We start from the raw sequence: 20,798 nt of genomic DNA, 5'->3' as shown, positions 1-20,798 counted from the left end.
TTTAAAGGTTAGCTATCAAGGGTCTTGAGAGGAGGGCCTTCTCAGCTTTTGAAGATAGGTTGTCACAAAACTGTGTGGTTCATGCACAGTTGAAGTGGGTCTGTGGATAATCTGTACCAGGTTACTTTCACTTCTACCGTTAGGTTGTTACATATGCTCTAACATTCTGCGTGGTGTCTGTTTGTTCTAAGTCGTGTCTCCCTACCACTTTCGCGCAACGACGCTCTGAGTGTGTTTTTTAGGGAACTGATTAGTTTGAACCCGGGACCTGTTGCTGGGAAGGAGACGCCAGACCACACATGACATGTAGAGTTCAGTGAGACTAGCGATGATATAATCGAATACTTAATGATTTCAGCGTCAGCTCCACTGCACTCCCTGTAAAAAGAATCATAATACTAACCTAATTTAGTGGAAGGGGTTCAAGGCTTTCCTATTTTTAGTTAGCTGGTAAAATAAGGTCGAAAAAGCAGTTAAGTTTACCACTGGAAATTTTATTCTACTCACAAAACATTGTTTATAAATTGCACTATTGATAAAAGGAAATGTTTTAATACAGGATGGTAAAAACCAACTGCGTTCAACAAAAATGTGAACGAATATTCCCTGAATGGGTTTCCAAGTTCTACAATGGATCGAAGGATGACCTATGCCATATCACATCTATAATCTAGGTTTAAATTAAGTTTCACAAAAGAGAAAACTATCAAAATGGTCTACAGTGACCCTCAATTACCTTTAATTACTTATCTAACTTGTCGTAAATTACAGTGGCTGATGTGGCTTCTCAATAACTATATAACAGAAAAATCATCACGTTTCGGATTTTTACTGCAAGTGGCAAATGTGAATACCATGAGCTTTAATTGACGATCGACACTAGTATTACGCAAAAATAGGGTGTAACAGATGAGACTTCTGCAGTTCTGAGTGAAGGTTTATGCGCTCTCATGGGGCGTTTCGTGGGTTCATTGCCTTGTCGTTGGTCAGGCAGCGTCAGGGGAGGGGGGGGGGGGGGGCGGTACAGCTCCACACATCTCGCCGTCTTGGAAGCAACTCGCCTAACTTCTCTTTACTACAATTTACCGAAGTTGGTTTTAAAAAGGCTACCTGGCTGCCGGATTTGCTATCATGTCAGGGTGTTGGAATTGCCTGACCCCTTACAATACCTTTGGCATATGTCTTTAAATATTAACGAACATTTTTAGTTGGATTATGTTTGATATTTGGCCCCCTTTGTTAAATTTGTACAGTGGTACATTGTAATGTTTTAATGATTTGTTGTGAAAGGAGAGAAAATTGCCTTTTAAACGTCAATGGCTTTGCATATGACAGCCATATGTTTTGTGACTGTGATTCAGCTTTATTTTGTGTTCATGTTTTGTAAGCTTATATATTTCTGGACTATAGAAGAAAAAATAGGTATTGATATATGTGCTCTATTGGTACGTTATAGAATATTACGTTAAGGTTACTTTAAATAATACATTAGAGTCTCATAATATTATGTGTTCGTTGTTTCATAGTTGTTTGGTTTCCTAATACTGTCGTTGTGTTTTTGTTCTATGGCAAATAGGGCCTGAAGATGGTGGTAATGTGCCGCCGAAACTAGTCGTGTGATAAAATAAATACCTTCTAAAGATACAGCTGTGATTGTACTTCCTCTCATTTTTTTTCTATTTGCGGTGCTCGCTTCAAACATTGGCCTCGATCACTGGAAAGGCATATCACTCGCTCACAAACTCGGTGTACCTGACCGTGAGTAAAACTGTTGTGAGAAATCCAGGAGGTTTAGAATTGGTGGGTGATAAAAAGTTGGGACGAATATTTTCAAAAGTTTTCTGCCATTCGTATCCTCAGGTCAAACTGCATCTTTCTTTATTAATTTGTAGTAGATTAGGTGACGAAAGGCTGCGTCCGACAAAGAAGCGACAGTAAAACCCAGCAAATCTTAAATATGGCTTCAACTGTTTTCGGCTTGCAACAAGAGAGTTCTCAATTGTCTTCATCTCCTGTGGGTTGGGTCCAATGCCTTTTCGAGCAATTACATGCCCGAAATACCTTATTTGCTCATTTCGAAACCATTACTTCGTTAACTTTGCGGTAACTTCAGCTCTCTTAAATGCACTGAGGACGCAATATAAGATGTCGAGATGTTAATTCCACGGCGCTGAACCAATTAAACTAACACTGACATTGGCAGTTAACACATTTAAGTAGTTCCGGCCCTAAAAAGGTGGCAGAGGATACATTCGGAGCAAATGGCTTTCTCTTTAATTGGTAGCTCCAACCAGTATGTATAAACGCAGTGTTTTTCTGCTTTCTGGCTGCAGTAAAAGTTGCCAATAACTGCTTGTGATGCCTGAACTGCTCAGATACTTGGTGCTTTTAGATAACAGTAGCGTCTGTCCTAAATTCTCGGGATGATACCTTTGTGGAAGCCTGGTAAGCTTGATTGTTCGGAGATCCAAAACAGTTCTGACAGTTCTGTTTTGCTTCATTTCTGCGTGAATGGGACTTTTGTGCTCCCTCTCTAATCGCTCCGTGATTCCCATTTCCAGCAATCATAGTACCTCTGTCGATGGCAGGATTCTCGGCTGATGGCATAGTGTAAAATTTTATACGAAGTGCCTCATGAGGTTTTATTTTTATTTTGCAAAGACATCCTATTACTAGTCTGGTGTGGGTGACACTGCAATCTCTCTCTCAACTCTTCCTTTTGAAGCTCAGCGAGTTGTGTTACTTAGCTTTGCCTGAATATCTGTAGCAGCGTCATTCACGACATCCCGCATCTTCACGTAGTCATCTTCTCCTCGAAACTGTTGTATTGCAGCTCCACTTTCTTCTTTCGTACTAATAAAAAGAGGAAGGGAGCCCAAAATTAGACCTCGGGCTAGGTATCATGTCAAATATCTAACAGGCTTTTTGAGCGGATGACCTCCTCTAATGCGTTCTTCACTATAAGTATATAGTGAAGTCACAGGTGTTGAATTTACATATGAAGGATAGCCTCTTCGTCATCTACATAATACAGCAATACTGTTCTCAGTGACTATTTAGGTTTGCAGATAACGACTTCTTTAAAATGTTTCTTAGTGTACTATAATTGCAATTTCCTTTGTTGTAGTTCCTCTTAGTAGGGTTCTCAGAAAACATCTAAAAAATTTGCGAGGAAATGCTGTAGCCTACTTAGTGGGTTTTTAGGTTTTCATGTGTCACCACACACATACACCCTGAGCTGTGAATCGCATATTATACTTAACGTTTCACGTTAACTTAGAGCTGAACGTCACCTTGTTTCATGTACCTTAAACTGGATTAAGCAAGGACTACTGAGTTTGCTATGAACCTTTGTGTACCTACGTCGTATATTCTTTCTTGCATTCACGGACATTATATCACGCAATTACTCGTCATTCTTGAGACTGCATTCATATTATATGTAACTTTTATTATGGTATCAGCGAAGTTTTTCACCACTAGCATAGCATTACCTTGGTTTCGAGATTTTAATGTATTTTCCCTTTAGAACGGTGGTTCATTCTCCAAAATGATAAGTGAAAATCTGGCTACGTATCATGTTGTACATCTAACAGGCATTTCTGCGCAGATCCTGTAATGCGTTCAGCACTGTAAGTATGTATTTGAGTTGAATTTATGTAATTTAGGATAGCCTCTTCGTCATCTACATAACGCGCTACACGTGGGGGTCTAAATTGAGCAATCTCGTCGTCAACTGGGTTTCTTTTGTGCAAGCACATAGTCAGCAAATGATACTATGCGATTACTATGTGTGGTATCTGACGTTGCACATACACAGGATTTTGAAATACGACTTTGGTTGCAGCTTTAACGACGTGTTATTTCTTTCAACCTAGTGCTTTGTCTCTACATGATTTCGTATGCTCTTTCTGTATCTAGAAAATTTTTTGGCTTTTATGTGCTACAAAAATTGTGAAACTGTCCACCAGTTACGATATTTCATTAAAATTACGGATTTACATTTGCAACTGGCGATCACATGAATACACAAATGATCTCTAGCAGCGTTAAATGTCAACGTGTTGTCCAATAAATTTCGCCGCGTGTCAGTTCAGCGGCGATCTTGTATCAGTGGTGTACTCTGTGACTTGTGAAAATGGACGGATGCATTTGAGGAAACATTTTATAAATAATTGTTTTAACTCTCACATGCCAATACATCTTACGTCAGTTATCCAGTTAATTAAGATACTGAGTACATTTATGGCTCTTTGGCTCCTACAGTAACTTTTACCTGGGTATGTTTAATAATAGCTCTATTATATTTATGACACAGTATGTTATTTTCCATAATTTGATATTTCACACTTGTGCACACTATTCACAGATCCAATGTTGGTAACTCTGTTCCCCGAAACCGGACAAAATAAATAAATGTTTTACAAATGCAGTCTTTGCTGGGAAGCTGTCTTCCTTCAAGTGATAATTATGTTTATTACCTGCTTTATCTGCATTATAAACATGCTGCCACTCTCGTTCTTCAGTGACGTTTAAAAATGTCGCTCTTGCCACTGGATTAACAGTTCTAAATTGTGTGTAATTATATTTAACATGTGTGAATGCACATATTATTTTTAGTATTACTGTGGTTCATGGTGTGGGTTTCTGTAGTCATGTCCTAGTTCATGAACCACGGGCAACGTATGAGTGGCCAAGTAAGTGGTCCCGACAGTCGGGATACCAGTTACTTTGGAATAAGTCTAGGCATCTCGGACATATTCTGAGTCGTGGTCACCTTTGTGCTCATACGGCAAAGACTACCAAATCCACCGGTTAGTCCCTCAACCGTTAGGCGTAAAACCCAATGGGACTCGGGGCAAGTAAGGCTAGCAACCTGCTTCCCCGGTACTTTAAATATAATGCTGTCAACAATCAGAGCAAAATGCCTCGGACCTTTGGAGGTGACGGAGTCCCACCTCTAACTGACAAACCAGGGACTCCTAAGATGGGACTTGGCAAACAAATGGTAATGAGAGGGGGAGCTATTAATATCAATGGGGGCTACTCTGGGAAGAAGGTAGAGCTGGCAGAGGCTGCAAGTAAGATGGGGCTGGACGTTTTAGCTGTTAGTGACATTCGGGTAAGGGGTGAGAAAGAAGAGGAAGTGGGAGAATACAAGGTCTACCTGTCAGGAGTCAAAGCAGGAATAGAACAATGGGGTGTAGGGCTTTACATCAGGAAAGAAATGGAACCCAGCGTAGTTGCAATAAGGCATGTAAACGAACGACTGATGTAGATAGATTTGACAGTGTCTAGCAAGAAAATTAGGATTGTGTCAGTATATTCGCATTGTGAAGGGACAAATCAAGATAAAATGGATAGTTTTTATGACACAATCAGTGATGTAGTTGTTAGAGTAAAGGACAAGGACAGTGTTCTGCTCATGGGTGATTTTAATGCCAGGATTGGAAATCGAACAGAAGGGTATGAAAAGGTTATGGGTAAATTTGGAGAGGATATGAAGGCCAACAGGAACGGGAAACAACTCTTGGATTTCTATGCCAGTATGGGCTTAGTAATCACAAACTCCTTTTTTAACCATAAGAACATTCACCGGTATACTTGGGAAGGCAGGGGAACCAGATCTGTCATTGACTATATAATAACAGATCAGGAATTCCGGAAGGTTGTGAAGGGACACACGTGTATTCAGGGGATTCTTTGATGACACTGATCATTATTTAATCTGAAGTGAAATTGGGATTGTGAGGCCGAAAGTGCAGGAGGTCAGGTCCACATGTAGGAGGATAAGAGTGGAGAAACTTCAGGATAAGGAAATCAGGCACAAGTACATAACAGCGATCTCAGAAAGGTACCAGTTAGTTGAATGTAGCCAATTACAGTCATTGGAAAAGGAAAGGACAAGGTACAGGGACACAGTACTAGTAGTGGCTAAAGAATGTCTGGGAACAGTAGTATGTAAAAGTAGGATGAAGCAAACAGCTTGGTGGAATGACACAGTCAAGGCAGCCTGTAAAAGGAAAAAGAAGGCGTATCAAAACTGGCTACATACTAGAACTCAGGTAGACAGAGAAAGTTATGTTGAAGAAAGAAACAAAGCCAAACAGATAATTGCAGCATCCAAGAAGAAATCTTGGGAAGAATTTGGAAACAGGTTGGAGACTATGGGTCAAGCTGCTAGAAAACCATTCTGGAGTGTATTTAGCAGTCTTCTAAAGGGAGGTAAGAAGGAAATGACAAGTATTTTGGACAGGTCAGGAAAACTGATGGTGAATCCTGTGGATGCCTTGGGCAGATGGAGGGAATATTTTGAAGAGTTGCTCAATGTAGGTGAAAATACGATCAGTAACGTTTCAGATTTCGAGGTAGAATGAGATAGGAATGATGATGGAAATAGGATCACATTTGAGAAGTGGAGAAAATGGTCAATAGATTGCAGTGCAATAAAGCAGCTGGGGTGGATGAAATTAGGTCGGAACTCTTCAAATACAGTGGAATGTCAGGTCTTAAATGGCTACACAGGATAATTGAAATGGCCTGGGAGTCGGGACAGGTTCCATCAGACTGGACAAAAGCAGTAATCACACCAATCTTTAAACATGGAAACAGAAAAGATTGTAACAACTACAGAGGTATCTCTTTAATCAGCGTTTTGGGTAAAATCTTCTCAGGTATTGTTGAAAGGAAAATGCGAGTATTAGTTGAGGATCAATTGGATGAAAATCAGTGTGGGTTTAGGCCTCTTAGAGGTTGTCAGGACCAGATATTTAGCTTACGGCAAATAATGGAGAAGTGTTATGAGTGGAACAGGGAATTGTATCTATGCTTTATAGATCTAGAAAAGGCATATGACCGGGTTCCCAGGAGGAAGTTATTGTCTGTTCTACGAGATTATGGAATAGGAGGCAAACTTTTGCAAGCAATTAAAGGTCTTTACATGGATAGTCAGGCAGCAGTTAGAGTTGACGGTAAATTGAGTTCATGGTTCAGAGTAGTTTCAGGGGTAAGACAAGGCTGCAACCTGTCTCCACTGTTGTTCATATTATTTATGGATCATATGTTGAAAACAATAGACTGGCTGGGTGAGATTAAGATATGTGAACACAAAATAAGCAGTCTTGCATATGCGGATGACTTAGTTGTGATGGCAGATTCGATTGAAAGCTTGCAAAGTAATATTTCAGAGCTAGATCAGAAATGTAATGACTATGGTATGAAGATTAGCGTCTCCAAAACGAAACTAATATCGGTGGGAAGGAAATATAAACGGATTGAGTGCCAAATAGAAGGAACAAAGTTAGAACAGGTGGACGGTTTCAAGTACTTAGGATGCATATTTTCACAGGATGGCAACATAGTGAAAGAATTGGAAGCGAGGTGTAGCAAAGCTAATGCAGTGAGCGCTCAGCTACGATCTACTTTCTTCTGCAAGAAGGAAGTCAGCACCAAGACTAAGTTATCTGTGTACCGTTCAATCTTTCGACCAACTTTGTTTTGTGGGAGCGAAAGCTGGGTGGATTCAGGTTACCTTATCAACAAGGTTGAGGTTACGGATATGAAAGCAGCTAGGATGATTGCAGGTACTAGTAGATGGGAACAGTGGCAGGAGGGTGTCCACAATGAGGAAATCAAAGAAAAACTGGGAATGAACTCTATAGATGTAGCAGTCAGGGAGAACAGGCTTAGATGGTGGGGTCATGTTACACGCATGGGAGAAGCAAGGTTACCCAAGAGACTCATGGGTTCAGCAGTAGAGGGTAGGAGGAGTGGGGGCAGACCAAGGAGAAGGTACCTGGATTCGGTTAAGAATGATTTTTAAGTAATAGGTTTAACGTCAGAAGAGGCACCAATGTTAGCACTTAATAGGGGATCATGGAGGAATTTTATAAAGGGGCTATGCTCCAGACTGAACGCTGAAAGGCATAATCAGTCTTTAATGATGATGATGATGATTAAAAGGACTTTGTGCATCATGGCCTGAGAGGCCATTTACTCTTTTGATAACGGAATGGTACTTTATTAATGAAGAATGAAATGTTGCCTATAGGTGCACGCTGGTTTGGGAAGAGTGCAGTCTGCATCAGGTGATGCGAATTTAGATCTTTCAACATTTTTTTCTTGCACGATCACTTATAAAATTAATGTTAAAGTCATCACATACGACTAATTTTCGATACTTTCTATAAAGTAAATATGAATTCTCTTTACCTTGAACAGACATGTCCTATAAACAGAATTAGAGTATCTATAGATAATTATAATTAAAAGTTTAGTTTCTCTAATCTGAACTGCTTCTACTCAACATTCAGTGGCCTGTTCAGTGAAGTTCTTTGATACGCCAGTAGACTGACTGGATATGTAGTTAATAAGATCAATTTGCAATTTCTCGATAGGGGATACGTACACGTTTTGTGTATCTTACATCTTGCTGTAACTGTCAACACAGATACATGATGCAGATTCATACACTCCTGTATCGTGAGTCGTATTGCAGCTGGGTTTTTTATATGAAAGATGACCTGTTTTGGGTTGGTTGAGTTTGTGGCAGATCTAGTTGCGGAGATCGATTTCCCTGCCTGTGGATCTGATTTCTGCAATCCTATAATGATAATTTCTTTTAGATACTCAAGGAAATCCTTCTTCGCACAGAATCTGGAAGGAAGCATGGATTTAACGTCCCATCGACATCAAGGTCGTTAGAGACGGAGCACAGGCACCTACTGTGTCAAGAATGGGGAAGGAAATCGGCAGTGCCCTTTCAAACGAACAATCCCGGAATTTGCCTGGAGCGATTTAGGGATAATTCTGGATACTTCGATAATTCTGGATGGCCGGAAGCGGTTTTGAACCGTCGTCCTTGTGAATGTATCGCAGAATCTCTTGGCGTTGACAGAACGGATAGTGGGGATATATTTTCCAAGCGTGACTGTAAGGACTAATATTCTTGTTTTCTAGCTTCCTGTATTGGGTTAGGTTTAGGCGTCTTTATTCGTCGGCTGTCGATAGGGGTGCTGATGTTTTTACAGGCTTGCATGATCTCAGGGTAACGTCACAGGAACTTTTTACAGGCTGTTTTTATTGTTTCCGCTTTAAGTACCCCTTTCTCAAATGTAATGTTGAGAATGACTGTGCTGAACGCGCGCAGAAAAATTTCCTTTTGATTGCATTTCTGCTGTTCTGGATCATGGGGCTTCATAATTTTGTCAATGCACTTATCTTTTCAGTTTTGGTCTTAATGTTGGCAGCAGCAAATTGATCACCGCTGCAGTTTCCACACTTTGGGGTCTCTGTTTTCAAAACCATTTTGCAATTAGAAAAATTAGGTGTGGTCCACTGCATTTTCCACATCTGGATCCATTTCGGCAGTTTTCCGAGGTGTGTTGGAAACTGTTGCACCTTCTACATTGCGTTCTTTAGGGAGTTGTGTTTTACGTGGTCCTGGCTTGTGAAGCACACGGTGCATTCCTAAATGGTGAGCAAGTACCTCGTTAATTGTTTGTTCGTGGTTCGAGAAAACTTAAATTTATTAACAGTTCTTGGTGCGCGAAATGATACGCACTGCCTGGTTGATGTGGTATCCATGATATCACGGCAAACGTCACAACGCTGATGGAGTCAGCGTGGTGTTTCTCTTCTGCCCGTAATTTGCCGTACGGCTTTGGGTGCTCTTGTGGTTGCTTTCTGTCGGTACGTAATACCAATGGTGGTGTTTCGAAGTCTGACTGGTGTTGGTGATTTTTGATATTGTTTCTTCAGAATGTTAGTTCCACAACTTGGTTTACTAGAATGAATTGTTTTAGTGCAGTCTACAGTGATTTGACAGTTTCTTTGACGTCTAGGATTTCTGTAATGATTATTCTTGGTTAGTTCTTTATTGTAAGCTTAGTTATAGAGCCATCAGATGTGTTCCAATATCGTCTGGATCTAACCACTTCAAAGCCTTCATCACGTGAGTCGGAGACTCCAGTAGTGGACAGTTGTTCGCTTCGATGTTCTTCACAGTTTTCAGTTTGAGTTTTCGACTACTTCATTTTGGTTTGGGTTGCTGGAGATTTGGTGATAATGGAGTTTGTTGCGTCGCTTTGGTGTTTCGAACATTTTTGTTGCATGTTCAGCACAGAACGGTCTAAATTTCCTATAACCTCGGACACTTGGCCCTGAGGTATGAGTCTTAGCGTCCACAGATATGGGCTGGTTCACTCTTGCAACCCCTCCCGAAGGACAACTGTCCAGCCCCGTGATTCGCAAAGGAAACTTTGCCACAGACCAAAGCATATTTCAAACCTTCGTAGCACCCCTACATCAGACTTTTTCCCTAGATGCCAAAAGCGAACACACGCATTACATACAACACAAGTTAGATTATTATGCAAGTAATCACTTACAACGGTTGACATTTTCCTTCAAAATTAGAGGGTCCTTGTAGGCCTATTCTGATCCAAAATAGTTATTGTAGATACACTCTGAATGCCCACGTGACTCCGTTTGGTTCGCTCCTGCCGTCAATGTTTCTCTGTGTTCTAAGAAGTATGCAGCCGGCCGGAGTGGCCGAGCGGTTCTAGGCGCTACAGTCTGGAACCGCGCGACCGCTACGGTCGTAGGTTCGAATCCTGCCTCTGGCATGGATGTGTGTGATGTCCTTAGGTTAGTTAGGTTTAAGTAGTTCTAAGTTCTAGGGGACTGATGACCTCAGCAGTTAAGTCCCATAGTGCTCGAGGCCATTTGAACCATTTTAAGAAGTATGCCAATAAGCTCCAACTACCTCGTGACTCATGAAGATTGAAAATAGTGCTGCAGTTTCTGGTTCCACCGTACCCAACATGGCAAGTCCTTCTCCTCCTTAAATATAACTAATATCGCTGTTAAAATTATGGATGGCTGAAAAATGAGTCAAGATAGCTGTCATCATACAGTTTCTGAAAATCAAATCTATGTAGTACTGCTAATGGGATGTTATTCAGTTGGTTTCATTCGCATTAGACGTCAATTGAGTTTTGGGCGACCGTTTATTGATTAAAAATCACACAAAATTCTATGTGCTATGTCACTATAGTTCAACTTAAAGAAAATACATGTGCCTAATAATCGTATGGCGCACGTTTTTCATTTCACAATACTGTTCATAAAAATGTCGTTTGAAGAACTTCTTACCTGTTTGGGAGCTGCACTCGGGATACAGGTTAATTTCTAACGTCTTCTATAGTACCTTTACGTATCTCTCGCTCATCTAATCACGTCCTCTCTCACAAACGCCATTACTCCAATATCGCGTAACACTATTCTTTAACACGTTCCTTTCCGTTCAAACCATATTTGACATAACTAATTATTATCAATATTGTTTACCATAACTTTTTGTTCCATTCTTTCGAATCGAAACATTCATCAGCCCAAAAGACCCCAACACATATTCGTCCACACACTAGGGCTTTTCAACTGTCTCCATCTCCCTTATCCTCTAATCTTAAATTGGCGTCAATCTCTGTTGACATAGTACTTAAGTAACAAATCATTTATATGTACAACTTTTACACACATTTATAAAATTTGTTTAATTCAGATAACATAAATAAAGTTAATTAGTAAAGTATATAAATGATTAGTAAAGTATATAAATGAATACGCACTGAAAAATGTTTTCTTGATCTGAAGTTTAATTTGATACAATGCGATAATTTTCAGATACATGATGCATTTCCAGTTGTGAAATGAAGCATTGCCAGCAGTGAAAGTAACGTAACTGCCGGGAAAAAGTAATTCCTTGGATCAGTCGAAAAATCGAATCTCGGACTGTTCCATTTGGAGCGAGGCTCAAGACGAGGCACAAGTGTGGATTTAATGTCATACGTAACTATTATGCATTTTGAAAGGACTACATTGTGAGAACGCTCACCTCTCATTATATGTGTAATGTACGTTCTAAGTTCAGTCACTTGTCGATACGAGATGTTGACCACAGGGCTAGTATCGATTCCTCCGCGAACGTTCAGTTGTCTCTAGCTTAAGTAAGTCGTAGTATCTCTGCAGGCTTAATTTCGGCAGATTTTCGAATCAGCCAATCAGCAACGCACGGCCGTTACTGAGGTAGAATATACCACCCCTTGAACCGGATGCATGACACTGTGTTCTCTGCTTTCTGTTCTGCGTTGTTTACGGGTCTGAAATGAAAAAAATATTTTAAACAGTCAGGTCTGGAAGTTTGTTCGTTTCGCTTGCTCTAGTTGCGGTCTTCAGGCTAAATTATGGTACGCTGAGGGCGGTTGGTGATTCTTACGACCGTTTCCGGTTCGAATGAGATTTTAGTTTTTCTTTACGCTGTTTAAACAAAACTACAGCGAGTTTTTTGTAGTGAGTTATCTGCTCGCCTCAATACGCATAATACCTCAGTTCTGTATATGCAAGGATTCCGTGGTCAGTCTGAAATTGTGGGGGGCTTTGATGTAATAAAAGTGAGACGGCTTAAAAACACAGCCCACTTGCTTGTTTCATGGGTAGATTAAAAGGATTTAGACTCTCATTTTCCGTGTTGTTACGTTGTGCAGAAGTCCAGCCGTTATCACAGTTCGATGGTTAGCTTCATTTCTTGGAGGCCGTTTGTAACTCATTTTCAGAAAATAAATGTACGATGGTTGCACGACTAAAATTAGCCTTGGCTGGAATTTTTTCGTTATAGTAACCACCAACTAGAAATTCACGTAACGTGCCTACCATGAGCAAAGATGGCGTCCATTTTCTGTGTGTTTAAAACGAGGCTCACCCTCGGTATCCTGAAAATTGTGTGCAAGTCGGCACAACAGAGCGAACCATTGCGCTCAGGGGATCGATTAGGAAAAGCAATTTGTTTTCAGATAATTATTTTTCAGCTGATAAAGTTAGTTTCTCACGCAGTTGGAAGTCGTCGCTGGGGGCATTTTCTATGAGAGGTATTTGTTCTTCCTTCATGTGACAAGTTCATACTCATCCACTTTTCTCATTTATTCAATTGAGTTACTTCGAGCCATCTTTCAGAACTTCGTATGAAAATAGTTTTCAAGGATTTTTTCGTGGCATCATTTACCTAGGCGATTACATATTCTAATGGGAAAGTTCTGCTGTACAGTTGCATTTTGAAAATGGCGTTACCCAGTTCCGTTAGACATTCATGTAACCTGGTGTCCCATCGAGCTAACTTGCAATAATCTTCATACGATTGTTATTTACGTTAGGATTGAATTTCAGTGCAAAATCATTTGTTGAACCTGCATATGCACGCACAAAAACAGAGCTTAGTTAGAAATAGGAACCAGTTGCAAGTTTTAAACATAAGATAAATGTAGTCATGCGTTAAAAGCTTTTTATGAATCGGGCGGAAGGTGAAGGATTCCTATAACTGCATTGTAAGAGTACATTCTTCTGCCTTCACTATTTAGGAACTTGGTGAAAATAATTTACCGTGAACAGGAAGTTCTTGCATTATTTTTGTATTTCAATATGCTAGTTACCATAAAACGTTCTTATTTAAATTTTGGATTTCATGTTAATGTCCTATCATATGACCAATTAGGAGAATTGTAGCAAGAATTTCCCTCTTATTTTCATGCGTATTCAATTTTAGTAAGTAATTACTTAATCTTAAAGTAATGGCAAATCAGTTTACGAAAGAACAAAAGGTTTGGAAATTAGGAAGGAAAATTGTAAGGAACTTTTAAATGTGGAAGATTTCAAGTACAGAAATGGAGGACCCATACCAGTATCATACGTAGATTCCTTACTTGCACCGTGATCAAGGAAAGACACAGTAAACACAATCAAATAATGAAGAACAGCAAAGCTCTAGGGAGAAATGGAATAATAGTTGAATTAAAAAAAAAGAAGTACACGTATTTTCGGAACAAATACACAAGTGACCAACGACTGGAACTAAGAAAGAGACGATCATAATGCAAGTCGATAAAAATAGCGATAAACAAGAACGCAGAATTATAGAGACATTCCCTTAATTAGCACAGCCTAAAGAGTGTGCTAAAAGATTCTCCAGAAAAAACTGGAACCATATTTAAGGGAGGTAATAGATGAAAATAAGCGAGACTTATGAGTAATCGATCCACCACAGATTAGAGCTTCTACTAAAAGAAGCCATACCAAAATATGCGGAATACAACAAAGCAATGGAAGTACCGTGTGTTGATTCGAGGAAAGCCTACGACGGCATATAAAGAGAACAGATATGAAAAAAGTAGTAGTTTAGAATACAAACGAAGACTACAAATCACACAAGATTGTTCAGTTGATTGATGGATGGTGTCAAACGCTTCCTCTCGCCTTTATTTACTTCCAAAAAGCGGCCTTCATTGACCCTGTCTCAAAAAACAGCATGTGTCTCTCAATCAAGAAGGGTTACTTTACTTGATAGACCATGGCAAATGGTCTAATTATATGTGTCAATATTTGCCCTATCTGTGGACGTTCGTGCGCCGACGCACACACATCACTGCAGTGTACTTTGTTCAGTACGGCGGTGTGGCAATGGCTCCAGAAATCATACAACGCAACACTGAAAGAATACCATAAAATACTGGAAACGAAGCTTTCTGTCGGATTTCAAGCAGGGTCATCAATAAAATCTACTTATTCCCTCAGTTATACGAAGTCGAGAACCGCTGTAGGTGAAATAGACTTACGTAGTATTCATTTAATGCACCTCTGACATCTGCCTTCCTGACTTTTAAAATTTATGCCTACATATGTACCGTGTAAGCCACCAGACGGAGCGTGGAGGAGAGTACTTTGTTTCCTCACAAACACAGCGAGGGAAGATCGAGTGTCTATGCGCCTCCGTGCGGTCTCTAATTTCTCTCATTTTGTACTAGTATCCTTATGCAGAATGTATGTGGGTGGCAGTATAATTGCCCTGTAGTCAGCTGCATGCTGACAATCACCTACCATCAATACTTTCGCACACGATGCAGCGTTTTCAGCGAACACTCGTAGACCCTATCTGTCTACTCTTTTATGTATACAGAGGAAAAGAGCATTTCTGACACACTTCCCCGGGACACTCCTGGCAATAACTTCCCGTCTGATGAACTCTCGCAATCAAGAACAACTTTTTGGGTTCTGTTACTTAAGACGTCTTCGAGTCACTTTGGAAACCACTGCCGCATGTTCGGACCTTTGTTAACGATCTGGAGTGGGGCACTAATGAAACGCTTTCCGGAAATCTAGGAATATAGAATCTGTCTGTTGCCCTTTGTCTATTGTTCGCAAGATATCGTGAGAGAAAAGGGAAAACCGAGCTTCGCACGGGCGATGCTTTCCAAATCCGTGGTGACTCGTCGGCAGTAGCGTCTCTGACTCCATAGAATTTATTATATTCGAACTTAGAATATGTTCATGAATCTTACAGGGAACCTATGTTAAGTATATTGCTTTGTAATTTTACGAGTCCATTCTTTTATGCTTTTGATATATAGGAGTCACCTGCCTTTTTTTGTTTTTTCGGTCACTTGGGCCTTCGCGCTTAACGAGACACTCGCTATAAATGAAGGCTAAGTAAAGGATCTATGTCTAAGAGTACTCTGTAAAATCGAATTAGCAATCCTTCCGGACCTGGTGACTTGAATTCCTGCTCAACGTTGCCCGTCAACATTCCCGCGCTCTTTTTTTGAACCGTGAGTGCATCAATCTAAGCTTCCTCAGCATTTTCCGAATTTCGTTACTAAACCACGGTTATCTTTTCCACAGTTGGATAATATTCCTTGCGGGGATTTCACTGTCTATAGCTTTCAATTTGGTTTTACTTGGACTGGTGGGATACGTATACCTATGTACTCAGAACTCCACGCAACTCGAAATTTCTAGTAGCAATGAATTTGGCTCAAACAAACAACTTGATCACCTACCAGTTAAGCCAGTATCTTAAGTGGGATAGGTATTATAATTAGAATTGGGCTGCACAGGGAATAGCGCAGTTTTTGTACTATGTACATACAGCAACGATGGCACCGGGGTGAAGTGTTGTCCGTATTTTCCATTTCTAACGAAACAGCACTCCCTACACCCAGGAGTAGGGTACTGGCTTGGTAGGACACCATCCATCCATCCAGGGTTAGAGCTCTGTCGAGCAGCTGAGAGAAATCTGGTTGCAGGATCCTCGTTGCAATCTTCGTGAGTATTCTTCCCAAAGGACTCGAAAGAGATATAGGAATAAAAATGAATTACTTGCCTTTGCAAATGATGTAGCGTTAATCAGCGAAAATCTAGATGACCTGAAAATATTGGAAACAATGCCATTTACAAACAATCAAGAGAAATTGGATAGGAGGTAAACGACGAGAGAACAAAAATTCGTAAGGAGTGAAAGAAATTACAAGGCAGTAAGGTGAGGAACCATGCAGATCGATGACAACATCCTCGAAGAAGTAGATGAGTCTAAAAATCTGTGGGTGGTAGTTAACAAGAGAAATTACGACAACAAGAAACAGAAGTGAGGATCGAAACAACATCCAGAGGGTCAAATATACTCAACAAATTATTATCAGCCAAAACTTTTTAAGGGAAAGCAAAATGAGGATATATAAAACAATAATTAGACCACTGTTACTATATAACACAGAAATATGTTGAATAGGTAATTATAACAGAGAGAATGACAAAGGTTTTTGAAAATAAAATGTCCCGACGAATTTTTTAGGCAGGAGCATGACAAAGAGGACATAACAGGTAATTCATGGAGATATAAAATGAACCACATAGTGTTGCGGATGCCTAGGTGAGGAGACTGAGACAGGTTGGCCATCTCTATAGTAGACGTGTGGGGGGGGGGGGCAGAGGGGTGGGAGGGAAGGAATCAAAATTGATAGAAGCAACAGAGAAGAAACCAGGACGAAAATCTTCAGGCAGAACGCAGACAAGATGTAGATACCCTGTGGCCAAAGGATCTTCAGCCACGTAGAGCAAGAGAAGAAGATGCGGAGGATGGACGCTGTGAAGAAGGTTACTTGACGCGGTCAAAAATCGACTGTGGATTCCGGGGCCATGAGAGTAAGTAATTACTTAACATCGGTGCATTAAAATACGTAGACGCTACCACGTACAAATAAACAGAAAATTGAGAATGAAGAGTAAATTAGAAAACTGAGGCACTGGTTTTACGGTTTGGTTGCAGTTCATTTTGTCTCATCAGCTAGCTTCTATCTTTACAACCGAGGACAGGCTTTATTATAGTCTGTAATTAAAGCAGTCCTTTGAAAATATATTCACAAAGATTACAAAGGGATTTCACAGCCAGAAATTGTACACCAGCTACTTTACAGAGCTCTAGCCCTGGAAGGATGATGTCTGGGTTCCACCACGACAGTACCGTGTTCCTTGTTATAGGGAGCGCCGTTTCGTGTCAAATGAAAAAAAAAAACAAAAACAAAAAAACGAGCAGCTCTGGCTCCTGTATCACTGTAGTTACATGAACGTAACACAAAAACTGGGCTACGCCTTGTGCAACTATATCTTAATTATAGTACCTATCCAACTTAAGACGACGGCCTTAAATGGAAGGTAAAGAAGTTATTTATTTGGGCCAAATTTACTGCTACTAGAAATTTCGACCCACGTGGACTTCTGGGTAAATAGGTATACGCATCCCACCAGTCCAAGTAAAACGAAATTCAAAGCTATAGACAGTGAAATTCCCACGAGGAATTTCATCTGACTGGGGAAGACAATATTTGCTCGTATTTTCAGAATCAATACTTGTTGTGCGTCATATATCCAGAGTATTAGTGGATACAGGATCTGACCACGGAATACTTTGCTTGCTTCGGCAGGTTAGGAAGCGTGAGATGACGACAGCCGGCGTACATTTGGTAGTAGAATTTGTTTAGCCAGATAGAGCTGAGACGTGTGAAGGCACTCTCAATCAGATCCGTTGTAGGTAAGTCAGGGACTCCTGCCATATGTCGCATGACCTCAGAACATAGAATCTGGGTTATATGCATGATTTGGAAGCACAAGAGTATCTTTCCAGACAAATTACATAACTGAGGAAAAGTACGCGAATACTCCGGCAGTCAAAACGCTTTAAATGAGATTTCGAAAAGTTTTAATCTGTGCATTTTAAAATGCTTGGATTTCGAAATGGCACTGCCTAACATGGCGCTGTAGCTCAGTGTTTTCTCTGTTGGCTTGTCCTCTTTCGAATCAAATTCGGACGGTAAGTTACTTCTTTTTCTGGAAAAGGTGACCCTCCAGGAGACTTTACAAGAGAACAAATTGCGACACTTCAGAAACAGGATAGCTCTGGAAACAGAACAGATGACATCCGCAGCCTTCAATTCCGGACACGACTGCTTGGCAAGATTGTCTAAATAGCAGCGAGCATCATGCACACTGTGTGTCGTAGTAAATCGGACGTCCTGAAAAATGCTGAACGAGCTGACAGCGATCCAGGAAAAGAGGCAGAGGTGTGCACGCCAGGTCACTGGCCACAGAGATGTTGGGAGACCTCGGCGGCACGTCGTTTCGCAGCTGCACTCGGCTCTGCTTAGGCGGCTCCATGGTTTCTGGCGGCAGGTCTTCCAGTGGACAGGTGGGATGGTCCAGGACGTTCATCAGCTCCAGGAAGCCAGAGTCCGCGGAGAGCGTAGCGTTGCATCTGCTCTGCAGCTACCACTCCTCACCTAGCAAACAACAACAGCAAAGTAGGTGGTGCTCACACGCTAAAGGCAGCTCAGCAGAACAACAACAGCAAGTGGATGGTGTTCATACGCTAAAGGCAGCTCAACTCACTATCTCCTCTGGAGGATAATACTGGGTGATGTTTAAATAAATCGATGATCGATGATTAGATTAGATTAGGTCACAACCAACAACTATCTAACCCGGTATGAAGTAAAACGGAATGCCAACAGAAATATAACAAGTCTGAAAGATGTCAGATATTCATTGAATGATACTACGTGAGTCTCTGTATGTCCCTCTTCTCAGAGATTGTTGCGGGACTCGGCTGTTCAGTACAGAATAACAAATAGAACACGTTTCAGCCGTCTAACTTTTTAACAGTTATTTCATTTGGCTAGCAGTTTCGGCTGTTTACTACGCCATCCTCAGGCCCTTTGACGAACGTGTAGGATGATTCCGACCTCAGTTCCGCTCAAAATAGGTCAAAATCTGTAGATCTACACATACCGGTCGTTGAATGCAGGCCCCTTACTTTGTCCGGGGCTTGGAATCTTCCTCCACATCGGTCAGGGGACCTGAAGATGACGTACTAAATCGCTGAAACTGGTAGCCAAATAAAATTTACGTTTTGGAAATCAGACGGCTGAAACGTGTTTGATTTGACATTCACTACGTGAGTTTATTCCATACATAGAGTGAGGAGCACTGCTCCCTCCTATCGTAAAATTGAGGAAATAAATACGTTTTATTGGTATCTTTGCTTTGAAGCCGACAAGAATCTTTGTTGTTAGTATTGTATTGTTTTGTTTCAGCGTTCCATTGTCTCGAAATGTGGAGCTAAGGCGACACAGTTACACTGTAAAAGAGCTATTAGTGGTGTGTGCGTGGCGGTCGAATGTCCACGGATAGGGCAAATAGTGACTAAGATAACGAGAGGATTTGCCATGGTCCACCTCGGAATACAACCCAGCTGGATTGAGAGGGATATGTTGTCTTTTCAGGCTTATCAAAGACATGCCACTTGTTGGACGTGTGGTGCCTCCACCAGCGACAGCTGCAGAGAGGAAACTCTCCGGCCAGCCACAGTGGCGTGGTGCGAAATGTCTGAGGAACCAAGATTCAGGCTCCTCTACGAATGCCGTGAACGTAGACGTGTATTCCTTCGGTGTCGATCGTAGAGTAAAGCGCATGTTATGTCATCGTGTCATTGCTACGCGCTACCTTTAACCCATATCAGGGTAAAATCTACTTTGGTGACCAACGACGACAACGTATGGCTCATCTAAACACTTCTAAGTTCTCATTTCGGATACTGCGCGCCGACAGTGAGGCCATCTCGCAACTTATTTACTTATTCATTAACATTACAGAGTGACCCATCACCTTGGTAACTGTAGTCCGCCTGCTTAGCTGGGTAGTAACGTGCTTGCCTCCCGTGCAGCGGGCCCGGTTTCGATACCCGGCCGGGTTTGGCGATTTTCTCCGCTCGTGGACAGGGTGTCCTAATGATCATTACCGGCACGTAAATCGCCCAGTGTGGCGTCGACTGAAATAAGACTTGCACTCGGCGGCCGAACTTCCCAGGTTTGGCATCCCGGCCAACAATGCCATAACGCTCATTTTATTTGGGTAACTATAATTGGTCGTTTGCTACAGCAAACTAGACAAATTTCAGAATTTTAGTACTTTTCTTGTTTTTCATACAAATAAATCGTTAATTAAGAAAAAAACACAAAAACGCAAGATACAAAAATTAGAACTGGGGGAAGTTATTATACCCTTAAGAAGAAAATAATACACGAAACAAAAAATTTAGATAGGAAACGAGGTCCCTTTGCCAAGCTTTTTAGAGTGGGAGAGCTTCAGTAAATACTTCGAGCCTATCTCACCTGAATTAGCATATTCTGTTCTACTATAGCTACTTGTATGTGAATGTAGGTTTTGGTATTACCTCTACGCGGTTTGTGTTTCAGGCATGACAGTACTATTTGTTACTACTATTACTTGCTCCACTTCACCGCGCCGTAAGCAGGAGAGGAGCCTTTTGTGTTTGTCCGTTTACGTCTTATTACACTGCATTTGTACGTTTATGCACAATTTTATAATGTTCACATGTATTTCAGTTTGAATCTTATACATTT

General features: G+C 41.0%; 1 long non-coding RNA gene across 2 annotated transcripts in view; it reads right to left on the bottom strand.

The window, feature by feature from the left end:
- Positions 1-819: 819 nt before the first annotated feature.
- Positions 820-20,798, bottom strand: part of LOC124789777 — a 43,541-nt gene continuing 23,562 nt past the window's right edge. Inside the window, exon 4 of one of the 2 annotated variants that reach the window (XR_007016165.1) lies at positions 820-2,853. This is a non-coding gene — a long non-coding RNA (uncharacterized LOC124789777). Of the gene's footprint in view, positions 2,854-16,188; positions 18,657-20,798 lie in introns of those variants that run through there. The other variant, XR_007016164.1, reaches the window with a different exon arrangement.

The sequence above is a fragment of the Schistocerca piceifrons genome, chromosome 3 (genome assembly GCF_021461385.2).
Source record: "Schistocerca piceifrons isolate TAMUIC-IGC-003096 chromosome 3, iqSchPice1.1, whole genome shotgun sequence".
In the NCBI taxonomy this organism is placed as follows: Eukaryota; Metazoa; Arthropoda; class Insecta; order Orthoptera; family Acrididae; genus Schistocerca; species Schistocerca piceifrons.
Note: the sequence above shows the minus strand (reverse complement) of the source record. Positions and strands in the feature narration are given on the sequence as shown.